Source organism: Bactrocera dorsalis, chromosome 2 (assembly GCF_023373825.1).
Source record: "Bactrocera dorsalis isolate Fly_Bdor chromosome 2, ASM2337382v1, whole genome shotgun sequence".
Lineage (NCBI taxonomy): Eukaryota > Metazoa > Arthropoda > Insecta > Diptera > Tephritidae > Bactrocera > Bactrocera dorsalis.
The window spans coordinates 77,078,780-77,101,071 of record NC_064304.1 but is presented as its reverse complement, the minus strand read 5'-3'; the positions used below and the strand labels follow the sequence as shown (position 1 = coordinate 77,101,071).

Sequence of the window (22,292 nt, the reverse complement as noted above, 5' to 3'; positions counted from 1 at the left end):
TAACGTTTTCGTTCTGGTGTAGAGGTGGTCGAAGATGCGCCACGCTCCGGAAGGCCTGTCGTGGAAAATTGCGATAAAATCGCTGAATTGGTCGAAAGAGACCGGCATAGTAGCAGCCGTAGCATCGGTCAAGAGCTGGGCATGAGTCATCAAAAAATCATTTCAATTGCAATAAAAATACCGCAAGACTTTTTTGACAACCCAATATTTACAAACAAAGCACGATTTTGATTACTTTGACGGTCAATTAAAAAAACTCGATTTTCGATATGAATGGTCACGTGCTGATAGCAAAGCTTCTGCAGAGGAGGATTATGCAAAATAACGTTCCCAGCGCTTATATTTTTTTTAAATATTCCCGATTGAAAATTCAAAAATTTGTATTATTAAGACAAGTTATTTCTCAACCAATTCACTAATTTTTTCACATTTTTCACTTTGTATAATTAAATGGAACAATTGCGACTGGAAAAAGGAAGTCTTCCTGATCTAAAATTATACGGCGCTATACGTACCGCAAACGCTTAGTTTACGAGATATTCGACTTTAAAGTCCAAAAATTCACAAAATTCGAACAATACAACGAGCTTTTTCCTCACATTTAATACACTTTAAGAATATTTTTCACTTCAAATTCATTAAACTGTAAACGTTTAAATAAATTCACAATTTTCACTTTTAGCAGGTTTTGAAGGTAAGAAATCTATATTCCTAAATTAATTTTCTACACTCGTAGTAGACATCATTTATGTGCTAACAATTCTGAGAAAATGTAGCATTGCCATATGATATTAAGGCAACTCGCTGAAATTCCTCTTTCTCGCTAAAATTCCTCTTTCCATGCAAACTAATATTTACTTTTTTTAATTTATATCTCATACAGATCATCGTTTCATCGATTACGATATACGCCATGAACAGCACGCAAAGGACCATATATCTTTGGCAAAACCTTTCTCTCCAAAACTCGAAACGCCGACTAATCAGTTATCGCCCTAGCCTCTGCACCCTATAGCAGGACGGAAATAATGAGTGACTTATTGAGTTTGGTTTTTGTTCGTTGAGAGAGAAATTTAGATCTCAATTGCTTTTTTCATTCCAAAGTAGCATTTGTGGGCAAGTGTTATTCTGCGTTGGATTTTAAGGCTGACAGTTTTGTTGCTGGTTCCAAGATAGACGAATTTATCCACGACTTCGAAGTTCTGACTGTCAGCAGTGGCATGGAAGCCAAGTCGCGAGTGCGACGACTCTTTGTTTGATAGCAGGAGATATTTCATCTTGCCCGCGTTCACTGCCAGACCCATTTGCTTTGGTTCCTTATCTATTTTGGAGAAAGCAAAACTAACAGCGCGGATGTTGAAGCCAATGATATCAATGTCATCGGCGTACGCCAGCAGCTGTACACTCCAATAGAAGATTGTATCTGCTCGATTAAGTTCTGCAGCTCGAATTGTTTTCTCCAGCAGAATATTGAAGAAGTCGCACGATAGAGAGTTGCCTTGTCTGAAACCTCGTTGGGTATCGAACGGCTCGGAGAAGTCCTTTCCGTTTCTGACGGAACTATTGGTATTGACAACGTTCGCTTACAGAACTGTGTTAGTTTTGCAAGGATACCAAATTCAGACATCTCGGCATAAAGGCAGCTACATTTCGTGCTGTCAAAAGCAACTTTCAAATCAACGAACAGGTGGCGTGTGTCGATTTTCTTTTCACGGGTCTTTTCCAAAATTTGTCGCATGGTGAATATATGGTCAGCTGTTGTTTTACCAGGTCTAAAGTTTTTTGACGGTGGGCTTTAACCTTTCTCATAGCCCTGACAGACGACAGCGCTAATATGCATTAGCGGGCTTAATTTACATTTATTTGCGCATTTGACCCATGTTAATGGAAGTTTGTAATGCACAAGAATTCCGTGCATTTGGTTGAATTTACTAAATTTGAGTAGGCAACACTGCTTAAAAATGGCCGATTTTTGCTATTTATTGACAGATGTCGCACTTTTGCTATCCATTTTTCCAATATTCTTCACTTTTTTGCACACTTTTTCCGCATTACAATCAATTATTGCTATTAATTTCACTCTATTATCTTTTAACGTAGATAATAATAAACGAATTTTTTCGTTAAATTTATATTGATTTTCCAAAATTACCAAAATTTCTTTTAATAATTTATCTTATTCATTTTTATTTCACTTTTTTTTTTAATAAAGAAATAAATTTCACTATCAACTGTCTAAATGCACAAGTCTGCCGTCTGTCAGGGCTATTATCCCACTGTAGTGGGCGCAAATTGTGGAGTCACCCTTTTAGTGGATTGGGCAGGGCACACTTAAATTCCAATCGTCGGGCATGCTTTCGTCTGACAATATTCTACAAAGAAGCTGATGCATGATCATTATCAATTCTCCGCTACCGTGTTTGAATAGCTCGGCCGGCAATTTATCGGCCCCCGCCGCTTTTTTGTTCCTCAGATGTGTTATTGCTATTCGAACTTTTTCGAATGGATCGTCCATCGTCATCGATGGGAAATCGGGTTCACCATTTCGGTCAACTTGTCAAGCTCTTTGTACTCACGGATTTCGGCTTCTCTCTTCTTAGTCTGCTATTGCTTCTCTCTTGCCTTTTCGACTCTCAATAAATATCCCATCCTGCACGTGTTGTGGTCGATTGCAGCTTTGCGAAGTAGGCAACCTGCTTTCTCTCCACTGCGACACGACGCTTCTCATCGTTCAGCTTTTTCCGAAAACCAATGGTTTCGGTTGCAGCTGTACGTAAGTTGCTTGAAATGCCGTCCCACAGTTCCTATATACCGAGTTGTTGCCGAGTGCTACAATAGAGCAGGAGTGCAAGTCGAGTAAAACACCGTTCGTCTGTCTGTTGTGATTGCAGCTTCTCGACGTCAAACCTTTCTTGTGTTTGTTGTCGCGCGTTTTTTTCAGCACAAAGGCGCGTGCGTATTTTGACATCGTGCCGGGGGCAGCTCTCATAGGTATGCTCCAAGCGCTCATAGGAAGCATCTTTAGTCAATTGTCTTTCTCTTCCGTCGGGTAGTGGGCAAATAAGTGATATGTTGAAGAACTTTGCCTTGATGCGGATTGTGGCTAGACGTTTATCCACCGGGGTAAATGGCAATACTCGGCGACGGAGTATCTCTCTAACAACGAATTCCACACCGAAATTTGTGCTCTTTTATACCGCCACTGTAGTATATGCCACAAGGACTTTATCGCCTCAGTCCTTGTTCCGTCCATCGCATTTTTTAGACGGCGGTGATGTCAACCTTCTAATTAGGACATCAATCAGATCCGCAGCGGCACCTTCCCATTTAAGGGACCGGACATTTCAGGTACATGCCCTTAAATCGTTATCCTTAGTGGTCGTCATCAAAAGCAGGGTCTCCCATTCAAGGCACAACCCTGTGAAGATGTTTCTTCTTTACTTAAGTTTTCCTTTAAACGAATATTCTCTAGCTACACAGAGGATACTTGGTCTAGGACCCGAAGTCGTGAGCTGTTTGAGCCATATGTAAAATAATCGTTTCTGGCTACTCCCAAGTGAATGGCAATTAGAGAACTTTCCTCACTTGCGTGAACTTCTACATATGACGCCATCCTGCTATGATGCTCACAAGAGTGTAAAAAGTAATAAAAAAAAAATAGATTTCTTACTTATAAAACCTGCAAAAAGTGTAAACTATGAATTTGTTTAAATATTTACAGTTTAGTTAAATTAATTTCAAGTCAAAAATGTGCATAGTTTCGTGAAATAGCTTGTTGAAGTGTTTGAATTTTGAGAATTTTTGAACTTTGACGTTGTATATTTCGTAAGCTAAGAGTTTGGGGTACCTATAACTTATTTAATCCGGAGGATTTTGAAATGAAAAGAAAGTTAAATTTATCATTTCATTTGTTTTTTCAATGTAACTCAGCTTTATAAACAACATTTTTTAGTTTTTGTTCCGGTGTACAGAAAAGATGGTTTTCCAACTCGTGAGCACGCCACGACGAATGAAAAGAAAGTTAAATTTATCATTTCATTTGTTTTTTCAATGTAACTCAGCTTTATAAACAACATTTTTTAGTTTTTGTTCCGGTGTACAGAAAAGATGGTTTTCCAACTCGTGAGCACGCCACGACCGCGTGAAAAACATAGCATTTCCAAATTTATGCCTCACACTATGCGACTATCTTTACGTCCTGTTGATTGACATCTCAAATGCAATTTTCACTGGAAACGGAATACGTTTGAAGTTAAATGAGAAATCGTTAGACCTCAAAATTCGTAGAATCAAGCATTCTCCCCCTTGTATTCGATAGGTGCGTCACAATCAGTCGGGTTCCATTACACATTTTCGGCGCATGAAGATTGCGAAATATAATAACGACGGATCCTACTTTGAGACGCAAATGATGCGGTGGCATACCAAGCCTCTCCAAAGAATTTAGAAATAACACTGGATAATTCACGGCGTCGTCTTCATTGTCAAGACGATCGATCGATTTGTATGAGCGCAAGTCTCCTGGAATTTGACTTTGAATCTTCCAGTTTAAGTCAACAACATCGGTATTTTTGGCAGCTAACATTGTGCGTGCACTTAAGGAATCGTAGTTATGATAATTTGGCCAATGTCCGAACATTTGTGATGAGTTCATCCTTCGTGAATTGATAAAGGGAAGATGGAATTGATATCGAACCACCGGAAGTATCAACCGAAATTGTACCATTTCCAATTTTTAGCGAAGACGATGTAAAATGTCTTTGACAATGTCGATGTTTATATCGAAAAGTATGCGAACTTCATTTTCATTCCAGTGATTAACGTGTTCCAGCATTTGTAATTGCTGGCTTACTTCTCCAAAACTTGCACATATTCCCATATACCATTCACAGCCGTTCTCTTAGCGTTACTAACGAACAAACATTCATTCGTTTGTATGAGAAAAAGAAAAGGGCTATTTTTAGTGGTTTTCCGGCATTATTTCAATGTTTCTCTTCGTAAAAACCATCCTTGAACCTCAACGAACATTTAAAAAAGAAAAATTATCAAATTTGGTTCAGTCGTATGAAAGTTATGAGCGTACATACAGTTTGGTCAACTTTTATATGGGAAAATGGAATTGTCGTCTGACTCTATCTTACTCGCAATTTTTCCTTATTTGCTCACCGTTTAGACCTACCCTGGACTACGACAAACACTTTAAAACCAAAATCATCTCAATCGGCCCAGCCGTTCTCGAATTTTAATCAGACTAACGAACAACAATTCATTTTTATTTACATAGTATAAGATATATGGTTTTTCATTCATACGCAGAAGGAAGTAAAAAGTACTAAGGCCGCAATTACATATTTGTTGTAATAGATATATACATACATATATTTGAAATAGATAACGTCTTTGGAAGAATACTTCCACCATTCTATTTCAATAAAATAATTGAAAATTTCTTCAAAACCGATGAAATTAACAAAACAAACACACCAGATTTTGCATTGTGGGGTTTGCTTTCACAAATTTATGAGGAAATTGTTAGCATTTGTTCTTGTTAAATCACCTCAGGAATCACCTCAGGAATTTTGTGAGGGTATGGGAATAGGGCTGTTACTCCAGTGTTTCTCAAGTTTAACGTTTGTTATGATATTTTTCATTGTAGCCAGATCAGAAAAAAACCAATTTTGGGCATTTTAAATAAAACAATTCTCATTTCCACACTACCTTTGAGGTACCGAAGATATTTTGGTGTTTCATCTCCTAAATAAGGTAAAGGCAGGAGGCTTGTGGCTTTTTACATTTTTGAAATAAAGATAGAAAAATAACTAAATGCATTTTGGGAGGAATACAAACGGCACCTAACAACCTACAACAAGGAGATTAGGCTTGCAAAGACAAACAGTTTCAGGAAATTCTGCGAAAGTGTCTCCTCGACCTCGGAGGCAGCTCGGCTGCACAAGGCCTTGTCGAGAGGTAAGACAGACACAGTATTATCCCTAAAAAGGCAGGACGGGACCTATACGACCAGCGCGGGGGAAAGGGAAGAAGCACTCCTACAAGCGTACTTTCCGGAGACGGTTCAGGCTGTCCTAACTCCAGCATCAGTCACACGTAGGTCGGATCGCTTAGACTGGCTGACTGCAAAGAATTTGTTCACTGCAGACGCAGTCAAGTGGGCACTGGCCTCCTTTTCGAACTATAAGTCACCGAGAGTGGACGGCTTCTTCCCAGCCCTTTTGCAGCAAGGTATAGCTATTCTCCTGCCACACCTGCTAGGGCCGATGAGAGACAGCCTGGCGATGTCGTATATCCCAGAGTAATGGAGAATTGCAAAAGGAATCCTCATCCCCAAGGTAGGAAGTAGAAACTATTCGCTAGCCAGATCATTCCGGCCTATAAGTCTCACATCCTTCATGCTAGAGGGTATGGAGAAAGTAATAGATCACCACATCAGATCGGAAGCGCTGAATATCGCACCCCTACATCCCAGACAACACGCGTACAGAGCGGGTAGATCCACTAACACTGCTCTGTACCAACTCACAACGGTGGGAGAAAGCAAGATTCGTCTTGGCACCACAAGGGGCTGCCGAAAGGGTGGAGTACTATCCCCTCTGCTATGGAGCTTGGTAGTAGATGAGCTCCTTGAGTTGCTCACCAGCAGTGGAATCCGCTGTCAAGGGTACGCGGATGACATAATGGCAAGAGGTAGGTTTGAGAACACTCTCTGCGACATTGTTCAAAGGGTCTTAAACCTGGCGAAGGGATGGTGCAACACGGTAGGGCTAAATATAAACCCAGCAAAAACTACTGTGATCCCCTTCACTAAGCGGAGATCTCTTCAGGGCCTGAGGTCCCTAACAATCGGAGGCATGGAGGTGGAGATGTCGAATGAGGTCAAATTCCTTGGCCTCACTTTAGACTCATCCCTACGGTGGAGTAGGCATTTGAACTTAAAAGCACCTAGAGCACTTATGATATGCAGACGCCTGGCCGGCAGATCCTGGGGATGCAAGCCAAGTATCATTAAATGGCTGTATACCATGATAGTAAGGCCTATTGTCACCTATGGAGCGGATGCCTGGGCCGCCAAGGCAGCGCAGTCTTCGGTGATTCGGAGACTATCAAAGCTGCAAAGACTTGACTGTGTCTGTGCTTCGGGGGCAATGCGCACATGCCCCACGGTGGTACTGGAAGTCATACTGGGGCTCACACCGCTGCATCAGGTGATAAAACAAGCAGAAAAACACACCATCCCATGCCAATGGGATGCTTCTCAAGTATCTTCCAGGCTGAAGTTTTTGAAGCAGCAACTATCGCAACCAGCGCATAGCCATTCTCAGCGATAGTCAAGCGGCACTAAAAGCGATCTCATCATATGAGACCAAAGCGCTCTTAGTCGAGGAATGCATAGAGAGGCTACACCACCTGCCCTTGTACAACCGGGTGCACCTAATTTGGGTGCCAGGGCACAAGGGAATAGAAGGAAATAAGAAAGCCGACGAACTGGCCCGCGCTGCACCTGCGTCCAAGAACATGGCATGGTCTCCTGTGCTAACTGCCGGTTCTGCGACCTGGAACAGGAAACACCAGTACACCTAATCCTGGATTGTACAGCAATCTGCGAAAGAAGGCTTAAGGTCTTGGATTCCATTTAAATCAGCAGGGATCACATCACCTCAGTAGCGCCCGTCAAACTCCTGGAACTATTCAGGTTGCTGGAGCTCTGGGAAGACATGTGATATAGGAGGGGGCACAATAGACCCTAGGTCGCGGTGCATTAGAATGCTTTATATAAACAAACGCGACCATTTTGAAAGCAGTTTCGACTACATATTAATATGTGGGGGCTATCATAAAAGAAACATATTCCTTTACCATTAATGTTGAAAAAAGACCGTGAAAATTGGTACCCAGGTCACAAACAAAATGGGAAGGAACTAGGCCTATATTTTGAAGTTGGGTAATGGTTTCAAGAATATACTTATTAAGGACATCCACTTTGCATGAACCTCTAACAAAAAAAAAAAAAAAAAAAAAACTCCTTACTCTTAATTTGCAAAGATTTGATTCCGCTTTGGATGCAACCAGGGAAACGAAGCCAATCAGCGACAAAATTATGTAAAGAATTTTTCAAGAGGAAACTGAGTTGGAGCTTTAAGTAGCGGTAAGCAATTGGTGACAAAAAAGTACACCCAAAGATATGGTTTTAAAAAGCCATCATATTGCGGACCGTGATTTGACAATTATAATTTGAAAAACTACTCCTAATACAAGCACCCTAAATTATCTCTAAAGGATCTGACTTTTCCCTAAATGAACTACTTCTTAACATTTCCCAACATCTTCCTATTTGCTATTTGGACCAACTCAGATTTTAACCTGTATTCTACTGTTTTTGCCATCCATTTTTATCCTTTATTTTTCCTACAATCAGGACCTATATGTCCCTGCTTTCAGACCCTTACCTGTTTGCGTAGCTTTATTACTACTATTCAATACTTCCTCCTCAAGATATGGCAAAGGCTCTAAAATTACATCGCAGTCTTCCCTTTAGATAGCTGGTTAGGTGTTTTTCAATTGAGTTCTTCACTAACACCTAAACGTTAAACTACTAACTAAAAAAAACTAATTAAAAGAAAAAAAATATACGAAATATTAATTATAATCATACAATATATATAATAATATTAATAGTGCAAAAAGTGCCGAAAAATTAACTTTTATTTTAATAAATCCGTTCAATACTTACTTATTACTTACATTAAAATTGTTTATTTGATTGAAATTTCGATATATCGAAAACTATCGAAACACATATATTAACACTTTTTATTTTTAACTCATTCACTCTTAAATGTACACGGAACCCACATTTAAATTTCACTATTATTAGTATATCTAAAATTTTCACCAAAATGCGTGCAGTAATTTTTCAAAATCAATATCCAAAGTTATCGAAACATATATTTTAGCATATTATCGAAAACAATTTTTTAATTAAATTCTCGGTTTTCAATTCTCCACATAGTTAATTAACATGTATGTCCTCCCTCGCTGCAGCCAGGCACACGCTTTCTCCAATTGCTTGTTGTTTTCGGGATCCGTTACATATGAAAAAAAGAAAAATGTCTCCATTCAAATAATAATTTGGCGGAATTTCCCTCTTTTCCAATTGCTAAACATCAAAACCTCCTGAACTTTTACAGCTGATCAAGTTCAGGAGGTTTTGACGTTTAGCAATTGCTCTCTCACTTCCAATGAGAGATAAGTTGGGATTCTCTTTAGTTCTGCTCTTTCCAATTGGCGAAATTACTTGCCGATTCACAGATAAATGTTGTTCACTTTATCTAAAGAGTCAACTAATTTCATCAACGCTTCACTTGGCTGGGATTTAGAATAGGATCCCCGAGTTTGAGATCAAAATGGGTATGGACGGATAGAAGAAATTTTCCAGAATAGGAAAATGGATGAATTTTAGAAAAGCATCTCCCGATTTCGTGGTTAAAATGGGTTTCTACGGATAGAAGAAAATTAAGAATTTATGTCATATACTTGTATGTATGTGTATGGCTTTTATAATTCAATAAATCAGCTATTTAAAGTGCATGTTTCTCCGATTTATAATGAATTTTACACTTATATTTTTAACTATTATATTTACTAACTTGTTTCCACCCAGTTATTTTATATTAAACAGTGAAACAATACCTTTTATTTAATAATAATTTTTTTAAATTCTATTTGTTCCTACAATAACAAAAGGGTTGCATTCCAACATATAATCAGTGCTACCTTAATCACATATTTTACATTATTAGTTTTTTGCGTATTCTCTTATAAATTGACGGTCTTCGACAGCGCTTCAAGAGAAAAGCAAAAAAAAAAAATTGTGAAAGGTTTTGCGTTGCTCAACATACGATAATGAATTTTGTATTGACGGTATAATCCTTATTTTTTTATTTATTTTTATTCGTTTACCAAATATGGTAACATTTATTTTTGGTTTGCTTACATTTCATTACATTTTCTGGGCCGGCTTTAGTATACCGTCCCAGAATTTTGAGAATAAAATGGGTATGGTCGGATAGAGAAGTTTCTCCAGATCAAGAATATATAGTTATAAAGCTTATAGTTTTCGAGATATTCGCGTTTAAAGATTAAAAAAAATACCACTATTTGAAGTACGTATTTTCTCGATATGAAATTAATTTTGCACTTATATTTTTCACTTTTATATCCACTAACACATCACTAATTCATTTGTACACATTTATTTTATATAATATAGTTCAAAAATAGCTTTTATTCCCTAAACACTGGAAACATAATCTTTGATAAACAATAAAAAAAATATATAAAAAACTTTAATCGGCCTGAAGGCTGCCTATGTAAAAATGAGTTCTACGGGAGGGAAAAAATGTATACACCCGGTGTTGGATCGACCAGGGTTATTTTCTTTGAAGCGCGGCCGAAGGCCGCCCACCCAAAAAGAAGTTCAACGCGAAAAAAATTTTATACACACAAAAAAGACCCATACGCGAAGAAGTAGCAGTCTCATAGAGTGTATAACAACCTCTCTAACACCTGATCATAATTGACCGTTTGTCGCTCTTTCGTTATTGTAAATAAATTTTATAATAAATGTTTTTATTATTTTTTGAAGAAATGAAATATTCAAATGATTCCTAAAAACGTGAATTTTGAACAAATGCTTATAATTTGAAATATAATTTTTGTATTTGTGAGTTGTATTAAATTTTGACATAAAGAGATAAAAAGTGTCTTATGTCCTTACCCTGGTTCTAAGCTACATACATCCCCGCCAATTTTCATCCAAATCGGTTCAGCCGTTCTTGAGTTATAAATGGTGTAACTAACAACATCTTTCTTTTATATATGTATAGAGACTAGCAGCCCGTCCCGGCATCGCACAGGGTAGACAATTATTTATTTTTGGAAATTTGGATATAAAACACTTTTTTTTACAACTATTTTTATTTGTGTTAAAAAAAAATCCCACAGTTATATTTGTATGTAAGTCTATTTATGTTCAATTTCTTTGATGGTTTAAGTGGTGGGCACTTAAATAAGTAATATTTACATAAGATATTATATACATTTTTACTATGTTTTTTTAAGTAATTAGAATAAAAGCAGAGTCGAAAAAAATATGTGCAGTCTAAATTAAACGTTGACAACTTTCAACTAAAAATGTATCTACCTATACATCTAGGTATTTCAAAGAAATTTTTGTTCGTGTCGATAGAAACTTGCCTATCATTATTTAATATTTTCCTTATAAAATTATTATTTTTTGTTTGGTTTTGTTGTTTTTTGCTTTTTATTTTGGTTTTATATATTTTTTATGTTTTTTTGTTTTTTATTAAAAAAGGGTTTGTCATTAATCATTTTCATTCCTATTATTACTTAATAATTTACATTTTTAGTATTTTTTATTTTACAGGTTTACTTTTACATTTTTTTGTTTAAAATGAAAAAAGTTGTTGTAGTGACATAACTATAATAGTTGGACATATGCTACCGCGGAGTTTTTTGTAGACATTATGATGTTCTTCAATATTGTTGTACATTATTTTGTTCTATCCCTAATAGTTTCGGCAGCGCATTCGACGAAAGACATTTTAAGACTCATTTTTCTACTCCTTCGGTTACATTGTTCAAATTTCACCAAGGATCCCTAATTTTTTTTCAAAATGAAATGTATGTCAAATTGGAAGAATGTAGCCTTCTATTGGTGAAAGAATTTTTTAAATCGGCCCAGTACTTTTTGAGCCTATTCATTACAAACATACAAACATACAAAAATAGGTACAAATCTTTCCTCTTTATAACATTAGTTTAGATGTACACACATATCCGATGTCTTTGGCGTTGCGACTGGAGATACCGTAGGAAAGAGAAAGTCCTTCTGGTTAAAAATATTCAGAGTTATAGGTACCGCAAACGCTTAGTTTACGAGATATTCGAAGTAAAGTTCAAAAATTTCCAAAATTCGAACAATATAACAAGCTATTTCCTTACATTTAACACACTTTATGCACATGATTCACTTCAAATTCATTCAAACTAAACTGTAAGCATTTAACCAAATTTATAATTTACACTTGTTGCAAAGTTTGTAAGTAAGAAATCCCTATTTTAAACCCGGGTATTGGCTCGATTAGTATTATTTTTTTTAAAAGGTACTGCGCAAAAGTACTTCAGGCACCCCGAGTTTTGGCTGGACTATTTATTCGGCCATCAACGCAGAAAGAAGTACTATGCGAAAGGACTTTAGTCACTCCGGGTATTTACTTGACCAGGGTTATACGCGAAAGTATTTCAGTCATTCCGGGTATTGGCTCGCTCAGGGTTGTTATTTTAGAACACGGCCGAAGGCCGACAACGCAGAAAGAAGTACTACGCAAAAGAACCTCAGTCACCCCGGGTATTAGCTCGACCAGGGTAATTTTTTGAACCCGGCCGAAGACCTCCAACGTCGAAAGGAGTAAAACGCAAAAGTGCTATAGTCACTCCAGATATTGACTCGGGAATAGGTATTATTTTAGGGGGACATGATCTTATTATAATATAAAGTTATAATATATAAAAATGTTATATTACATTATTGTTTTAGTTATTTGTGTTTATTAAATATAAATTGCAACGGTCAACAACGGGGTGTTCAAAGTTTTTTGTGTCGAACTTCTTTCCACACTGGCGGAATTTGACCGAGATTAAAAAAATAACCCTTGCGGTCTTCATAGTTCTTTTGTGTCTAACTTCGGTCTTCGGACGTGCTTTATAAAGAATAACCTTGGTCGGTCCAACAACGGGGTGTTCATAATTCTTTTGTGTCGAACTTCTGTCTGCACTGGTAGCCTGGCATGACGGTGACGTCTGAGTACTCGACGAAGTGTTTTCCAGTATACCAAATAAAATAAAATTATTAGGGTTCAATAGAAATCAAATTTTATGTATTTGGGTGTATAGTGAACAAGTGTAATGTATTGTATAATATGTGTGAGTTAATATATAGTATATATAGTGTAGTTATGTGTAAGTGTGTACAATTATTTAGTGTTATTTATAAATATAATATTAAAATAACCTGATGTCGTTAATTTTTCCCGCTTTGTATTTACTGATTCTGCTGCTGTTGTTATTGTTGTAGCTGCTGTTGCTGATGCTGCTGCATTTGCGCCTTTATGTCCGTCTGTTTTGATATGTATTGCTTCTTATTGTGATTTCATTTTTTTTGTTGGGCCGCTTTGCAGTGTTTTGGGTTTAAGACGTATAAGCACCTGTTAAAGTCCAACCGAGTGCGGTGTTTTGTGCGATTCACGGCGCTGTCCGGGGGGCCACATCTGGGCTGAAGGGTGGCAGCGTAAGCATTGGGATGCCACATATTCAAATTTTCTTTGGACACTTCCACTCGCGGCAATTTGTGCTCGTCATTGAGCACTTTTGAGACCATCTTCACGCACACCTATCGCATGTCCAAGTGCTCCGTCAAAATGTCATGAACCATATATTTTGATAAATTTAGCATCAGCGCAATTAATAGGCATATTAAGTCGATGATTTGAGTTCAAAACGTTGCACACACGAGTCACATTGTTGGTGTTTGTCGAAGTCGCAGGTCTTCCAGCATAGTTGTCAACAGCGACTTCTTCCAGTAAATTTCGTTTCGAAGTATTTTTGCTGCCAGTAGGTGGGTTCCTTGTAAGTCATCCGCTAATTTAAGGAGGGTATGGATACCTAAAATCGTACACAGCTGAGGGGGGAACCTGGTTTAGAGGTTTCAAAAAATCGATTTCTTTGATGATTTTTTTGGGAAGGAAAGAAATAAGTGATTAAAGCAAAATTTCTAGAGTTTATAGTTATATATTTAAACATCATTCACAAATTTTTTGGATATGAAATCTTTGCTATTCTGTCTTTTGGAAGCATTTGCCCGATGCATCTCGCATGTGCATTTGTTGAACGGCGGGCAGGATGCAAGTCGCAATTTCTATCGGAAACATAAAATTCAAAGAGCTTCATATTTTTTAATAATTTCTCTTTTAATTAAACTAAAACAATTCCAGAAAGAAGTGTAAGGTTTTAGAATTTATTTAAAATTGAAAAAAGTGTTTTTTGGCCAAAAAAAATTTACTTTATATTGTTAAAAAATATGTTCAATCTTGACTTTTTTCAGTTTTTTTATAGTTTAAATAGAAGATAATTTAATGCCAAAGATAATAAACTTTGCCTCAATTCCATATGACGTTTAGTTTTTTTTTTCTATCCTGCTCGCCAATTAAAAAAAATCGTAAAAATGGAAAACCGAGAAATCGCGCGTCAAAGTTTTCGCTTTCTACCCAATCGCTCATATATGTATCTGCTAGACGCTCGGTCACTATTTTCCTTCTAGCTTCGAAAATATTTCAAATTCACATCTAAAACATTGGGGACAGATTCTTAGATTATTTTTAAAGAGATTTAAGCAAAAAAAATCGATTTTTTGAAGCAGTTTGTAATTCGAAATCTTCTATTAGGTCGTTAGGGGATTTTCTAAATAACTTTCTTTGAAACGGAGTGTGTTCGCTTTCAACCAGCATTTGGCGATACATTTTTTAAATATCTGCGTTGAATACGATTGGAAACATTCGCCATTTTACTACTAGGATTACCAGGTCTTCTTGCAGAATAGGTTTAGTATGTAGCTCATAATTGCTGCTGTTCCTGTTTGATGACTGCGTATTCTATTTTGGTCATGTGGCCAAGTTCCATATACTCGTTGATGGCCTTGTCGTATTCCATTTTGATTTCGGGTTTTCACGATAATGATTTTTAATTTTTACGAAATTGAGCTAAAGCTATATGTATTGAGTTGGGTAATGTTACCATATACCGCCCATTTCAGTTTCTGCGGATTGTATTTTGATAACTTTGCTCACACACTACATCAGAAGTTGAAGGCAGAGGCTTCTTCAACTTCCCAAAATTGCGAGAAACTTGCTTGAAGTCATCTTATTGAAAAATAGCATTATTGAGGGTAAGAATAGTTTTCCCGGTGTGGGTTGGGTAGAATCCAACCGAATTCTGTGCAATGGGCTAGTAGGGTTTCGAGTACATTCCTCTGTACATCACTGAGAATTATTTGAGGGTATAGGTCACTTCCGATCAAGATTTCCACAAGTCTGCGTTTATAAAAGTGAGGGTCAGCTAAGCTAACACCGAAATCTATTTTAGATGTGATCGTATTAAGTGAGTGAGTGGGTAAGTTATCGGTTACAGTTTTTAAGATTCGGTGTATTCCCAATTTTTTTTTACTGTTGTCGAAACGATGTCACTAGTTACTAGTGCATTTATCTTGAACGTGGGTCTGTCCAATTTTTTCTGAAATTTCTCTGAAATGAATGTGCCTTCTGACGCGGAGTCAACTAGCGCTTGAGTTGTGAATAATTATGCTTGTAGAGCAGTGGTCGGCATTTCTTAGCAAAATTTTGCAAACTAACTTCACACGTACGCTTACGCTCTATCGTTCAGTCGTTGTCGAGCCAGCAACGAATTAACATCACGGAAGACTGTAGCGCAAAACCAAATATGCCCTGCGAGAAATATTTTATGATTCTAAATGCCTTTGGTGCGATGCAATACCTTTTATGTTCCAAGTCTTTTAAAGATAATAGGGAATATATCCTTAAAAGACATTTTGTTAATTTTCATTATACTATTAATTATTTATATTAGATGCTTAATTTTTATTCCAATTTCTCACTGGGCTACTTTTTTTTCGTGCTCACCAACACAGTGACAAATCCTCTCATGCCGATCACTGTTGTAGAGAACTTGGAATATAGCAGTACCTAACAAGATCTGCTTCCCACTTAAGTTTTGTGTGTCTTGGGTTATATTTTTAGTGGGTTCCCTGTAGTTCGGCTGGTGTCAAGCGATTACCAGAGCGCGAACTCTACTAGCGATTTCATGCATTACCGCTAGTTAGTCTTTTCGCTAATGATTTGTAATGCAACGAGGCATCGAATCTGAAAAAACCCACCCCTAAAAAACGAAACTCAATGCGTATATGAAATTGCAATAACAACAATGTGCGAGCAGATCAAAATTCAACAGAAATTTAGTGTCCCGTACTATTCCTGCAGAAATTCGCAGGAATTGTAGTTCGATCGATCGCTCAGTCTGCCGTCGTCATTTTTACACTAAATTGTTTAGATCTTGAGTGTCAATTGTAGTTGAAGAGCAGTCGAAAAAGGTCAATAATGAACAGACATTCCCTAAACAAAAATAATTTATTTTAGTGTTGTTAGTGAAAAAATTAAAGTCGAATAAAAAAATTAAAAAGTGAAGTGTAATAAAGTAAGTAATAAATTACAGAAGGCAATATGAATGGTCCGAACCCAAAACGAATTAAAAAGACTTGCTACAATCAAGTATATACAGAAAAGGCATGTAAATGCGAAGATAAGGAAGCTTTAAAGGCTTTCTTCGGAGGTAAAGTATAAGCTGCCAATAAGTATATTCCTCTTTTCATTCATATATATTTTTTATTTCTAGAACTGATGGAAAGAAAAATGAGCCAAATTTCTGCACAGTACCAAGTGCTCCTAGAAGAAGTAGCGCAGCAGAAAGTCCTCATTCAGCAGCTTCTGAAAGAACGCACCGACGACTCATCGATAATGAGAGAATTTCCAATTAAAAACAAAACAGATTTGGGCCGAATTAATGAAAATATAGAAGTTCGCGGAAAGAAGAACTACGTAAGTAATATTTTTTCTTTCGATTTCCTTATTTAAAATACGTTTCAGTAAATTTCGATTTTTTTTTTTATTTTTACCGTTTCAACCCTTTACTTTCTTGCAGATCAAATGTATGACTCAAATTCTCAAGGGTTCTGGAGTGGTGAAAAACCTGAAGAATATTATAACAGACGAATTGGCCATGCAGCACAATATTGATGGAGTGTTGGGCAAAGATTCGCTCAAAAGCTTTACAAATTTTTTCGACGCCCTTATTGGTAAGAACAGGACAAGCTTTTTAATTAAAACAGTTAATAACAAATATATTTTAATTATTTTAGAGTCCATTCCTACCGGGATAGACGCTGGATCGCCAGAGAATCAACTGCGCCAAGCCCTTCAGCGTCAAAAAAAACGCGTAATAAAAAAAAAATCATTTAGTAAATAAAGAAAATAAATGATTAATAAATAACAATATAATGTAAGATAGTACATATTTTAAAACTACTAAGTAAGAAAATAAATTAAAAAATACATATGTATAATTGAATTTAATAAATCTATTGCTTTGTATTTCATAAAAATTTCTTTTATTTTCGTAAAATTGAACCAGTAGAATCGCTAGCGAGTTAGAATTAATGAAATCGCTAACGATTTTGAATTAGCGATTCACTAACGATTTTGGAACTAGTCATTTCACCAATGACTGGTAATGCAGCGTCGCACCGCTCGATTACTCTCGTAGGACATTGCAATGTAAAAATCGTTAGTCAAATAACATTGCGAGTAATCGGGCTGGAACTGGTTCTAATGATTAGGAATTAGTCATATCGTTAGCTCTTCCCCGATGGTACCGAACTACAGGGTTGTTTAAGCTTGCGTATTTGTATTGGTATTATAGGTTTGGGTGGTACTACTGTGAACGGGGTGAGCTATCGCTATGCAGAAGAGTGTTGTGTTTCTTTCTGCATATTCTGCAAGAATATTTACTCTTGCAATCTCTGAAACTGAGTGATAATTCAAGACAATTGAAACATTTTTTTTTTATTATAAACGTTTTTAAAACTTTAACAATGTTTGATATCACTACAACTAGTTTCAAAACTAACGAGCAGTTTGATTTGAATAACTTACAACAAATTACATAGAAATTAATAGTAATATTCATACAAAGATGGTAAGTAATTAATTCCTTTATATTTTAGTTTCCAACTAAGCTATGTGGTTTTTTTCGACATAATCGACTAGAGCGGCATGTGTCTAAAAGAAGATTTCTCGCCTCCTCCTTCACATGTGCATTAAGCCTTTTGTAGTGGGCATCTGCCTGACTCCTTATTTCTTCGACGACTGTATTCATCCTTAGGTCTCGATGAATATCAGTATTTCTGCAGTACCAAGGGAGCATTTACAATACTTCTTAGCACCTTGTTTGAAAACGTTGTATAATATTAATACTGCCATCATTGGCACACCCCCACAGTTGCGCACCATATTACCACACCGGCTTGATTATTTGTTTATAAAGAAGTAATTTGTTATATATGGACAGGTTTGACCTTCACCCAATTAGCCATTTCATTTTCGACAATTCAGATTAAGTTCAATCCTTTTTATTTTAATATGCTCTTTCCAACGTAATCTAGCATCAAGCGTGATGCCAAGATATTTAGCTGTATTTGCGTATGATAAAATTTACATGAACCGATTTGCCACCGTTTAGTTTTATTCTCCATTATTTAGTCCAACTTACTACAGAGTTGATCGCATGTTGCAGGTTTACCGCAGCTTTTTCTGCTGTTTTTTCGACGCCTAGTATTGCGGTGTCATCAGCAAAAGTGGCAGTCATACTGTTTGGTGCTAACGGTAAGTCTCTTGTATACAGAATATATAAAAGTGGACCTAAGATACTTCCCTGAGGAACTCCTGCTTCAATTTCTTTAAGTTTGGAGAATTCATTTCCTTGTTTTACACGGAAAAATCTCATGGTGATAAAAGAGCACAATACTCAACCGGAAGACATGATTTTAGTTTTTGCATAAGGCCTTCGTACCATACCTTGTCAAACGCTTGTGCAACGTCAAGGAATACAGCTGAGCATACGTTTCCCTCCTCCAGGGATTTTTCTATTTCTGATGTTATTCTGTGAATTTGTTCTATTGTTGAATGCTTATTTATAAAACCGAACTGATGCGATGGGATTAACTGCTTTTCGTCGATTATAGATTTTAATCTTAGGTTAGGTTAGGTTAGGTTAGATGGCTGATCAAAGATCGCACGTGGACTGTACGTAGTCCTTTGTGATGCCAAAGAAAAAGAACTCCCGTGTTCGGACTTACAGATCGGCAAAGCGCTTGGTAGCCAATACAAATTTGCAAAGGCATTTAATATCTACATCCACCAGTTCGGTAGGATGTCTGAAGGTATGTGGCCCCAAGTGTCTAAGTCTTAACCTCCCGGATGTGGGACAGTCAAGAAGGAAGGGCTTGCTTGTTTCTGCCGCATCTTCTTCTAAGCAGCATACGGCATCCGGTAAGATTCCAAGACTTACAGCATGTGTGCCAATAGGGCAATGGCCCGTCAAGAGCCCCACCACTAAAGAGGCTAGCCTTACTGAGGGCAAAGAGATCGTTAGATCTTCTGCGATCTATTTTGGGCCAGAATGCTTTTGCGACCGCGCAAGTACCAATGCTGGCCCAACGTTGACCAAGCATCCGCGAGGCCCAACTATCCAGTAGTAGGACACAAGAGGACACCGGAGCACCGACCCGTTCCCATTCTACCGATAGTGACTCGCACTGTGAATGAGTTCAGGGCTAGTATCGCTGCTCTACTATCTGAGTGAATGGACACCTCACTGAAGGTGGACACTCTCCGGAGTAGCAGATCTGCTGCTACCTTGATGGCTGCAACCTCAGCCTGGAAGACACTGCAGTAGTCGGGAAGTCTGAAACTGGAGCTGATGGAGAGCTCCCGACAGTAAACCCCCCCACCAACCTTTCCCCCAAGCTTTGACCCATCCGTAAAAAAGCTAACTGCCCCTATCCTACAACGGCTTCTGCCCACCCATGACTCCCTCTTCGGTATATGGGTAGAGAAGGAGCCGCGAGAGTTTGATATGGCGACTCCTTGATCCAGATAATCCGGTATGCAGTCAAAGCTTGTAAGGACATCTGAGTGTTCAGAAACACGCTCCTTTAGGAACCCAGATTCCCTGAGCCTAATAGCCACTTTTGCGGCCATACACATTCCGGCAATGTCAACGGGCGTTATGTTCAGAATTGCATTAAGTGCCATGGTTGGGGTGGACCTTAATGCAACGCACATGCTGATTAGCGCAGCCCGTTGAACGCTTTCGAGTTTCTTAGCAAGTGTGGTCCTCTGTAAAGCCCTCCACCACATTAAGATTCCATAGAACATTATAGGCTTTACTATGGTGTCATAGAGCCAGAGGACCACCTTCGGTGAGAGGCCCCACCTTTTGCCGATAGCTCCTCTACAGCAGTATAGGGTAATCGATGCCTTTTTGGCTCTCTCCTCGATATTCGGCTTCCATGAAAGCTTCTTATCCATATGCTAAATAAACCCATTTCTGTTTTATTCGGGTTTATGGCGAGTCTACTTCCGACCGCCCATTTTGTTACAACGCCGAGATATCCCTGCGTCAGCTCGTATACGGTGCTAAGGAACTTTCCTTTGACCATAAGTGCTACATCGTCTGCATAGGCAATAACCCGACAGCCCAGATCCTCTAGTTTCTTACAGGTCGTTAACGACCAGGATCCATAGAAGAGGAGAAAGAACCCCTCCCGGAGGGGTTCCCCTGCTCACATTTCGCCGCGCGCGCTGCCCCATTCTGTTTCGACCACTCTGTCGCACAGAAGACTGAAGATGAGGTGCCTGAGGTTCGATTCAACCCCAAGAACATCTAGAGCAATTATGACTGCCTCCGGCAAGACATTGTTGAAAGCTCCCCCGGTCCCGGGGACTTCAACGGTTTGAACGAATTAATCGCCCATGTCAAGTGTCGCTCATCCAGAAGGTCGGTAAAGGCCGTTCAGTCATTGTGCAACTCTCCGAGAGATGTCTCTATAGGGGTCGTGCTGCTAGGGAAGTGAGCATCAAGGAGCATCTGAAGTGTATCTTCACTGCTCAGGGCCCACCTCCGGTTTACATCCTTGAGATAACCCAGAGGCACTGGGTTTTTAGCGAGAATGCGCCTGAATCTAGGGCACTCGTGGCAGCCCTCCACTTTTTCGCAGAAAGTCTTTCACGAGATCCTCTTAGCCTTCCTCATTTTGGACTTGTATATCGAAAGTCCTGTTTTATACAACGCCCAGTCGTCAGATAACCCACTCTTACGGGCCCTGTTAAATAAGCGTCTACCAGACGCCCTAATTTCCGAGAGCTCCATAGTCCACCATTGAGGTTTCCCTCTGCCCTTTGGTGTTTTCAGTGGACATGAGCTCTCTAGTGCAGAAATGCACGCTGAGCTGAAGACTTCGACCCACCCGTCCACCATATCGGCGGTGCCAAATGTGTTCACCCCCGGTGCGCGTGGAAGAGTTTGTCGAAGCCTCCTCCGGTAGCCTTCCTAGTCCGTGTTCTTAGGATTTCTAAACGATTTCCTAGGCGGACCTTCTCCGACTAAACTAAAACCGATATACCTGTGATCAGAAAATGACTGATCACCGAGGACCCTCCAGTTTGAGATCAGCGAGGCAATCACATGAGAGGCTAGGGTGAGGTCGAGAACCTCCTCCCTGCATGCGGTCACAAAAGTTGGAGAGTTTCCCCTATTACAAATGCGAAGATCTTCGCTTACAATAAAATCAAAAAGCGATTCACCTCCATCATTTGTATCCGAGCTGCCCCAGATCGGGTGCCGCGAGTTGGCGTCCGCGCCGATGATAACGTCGACACTATTCCGAGACGCTTCCGCCAAGGTCCTCCTTAGCAATACGGGAGGCGGCTCCACCGCATCATCAGCATATAAGCACAGATAATCCAGACATTTCCGGTACCGCACTCCAATTTTGCTGTTACTATGTCAGCATTGCTAAAATTAGGTAAGAGAAATACCGTTAATTCATTTCTGACCAGCATACAGGCTCTGTTCCTACCTGCATTGTTGGTCGTCAGCAGCTTATGGCTCTTTGTCCTCAAGCCAGAGATCCCGCTACTAGTCAGCCACGGTTCCTGGATCAAGACGACATCGGCTTCGTCTTGCTCCAGACGAAGCAGTAGATTGGCGGAGGCCGTCTTTGAGTGTTGGAGGTTAATCTGGAGGAATTTCATCCCTCAGACTCTCCTCTAGGAGCGCCAGTTCAGCGCTCATGTCGTGATCGACCCTCACCTCCTCAAACAGTTGTTCGAGGCTGAAGACGGAATCGCCAATCGACGAACCGCCTCCAGAACTCGCCACGTCCGATAGGTTTGGGTCATTTTCCGTGGTCGCTTAACCATCGCTGACGCCGTCTGCCCTCTCCCCTGAATCTGCAGCTTGGCTGCCATCAGCCCTGGTATTCGTTGGGAGTACCTTTAGCACCACTATTT

General features: G+C 38.8%; 1 protein-coding gene across 1 annotated transcript in view; it reads right to left on the bottom strand.

Annotated features, from left to right (window-relative positions):
• Window positions 1-22,292, bottom strand: part of LOC125776632 (uncharacterized) — a 220,059-nt gene that overhangs the window by 172,130 nt on the left and 25,637 nt on the right. The gene's annotated exons all lie outside the window — the stretch shown is intronic.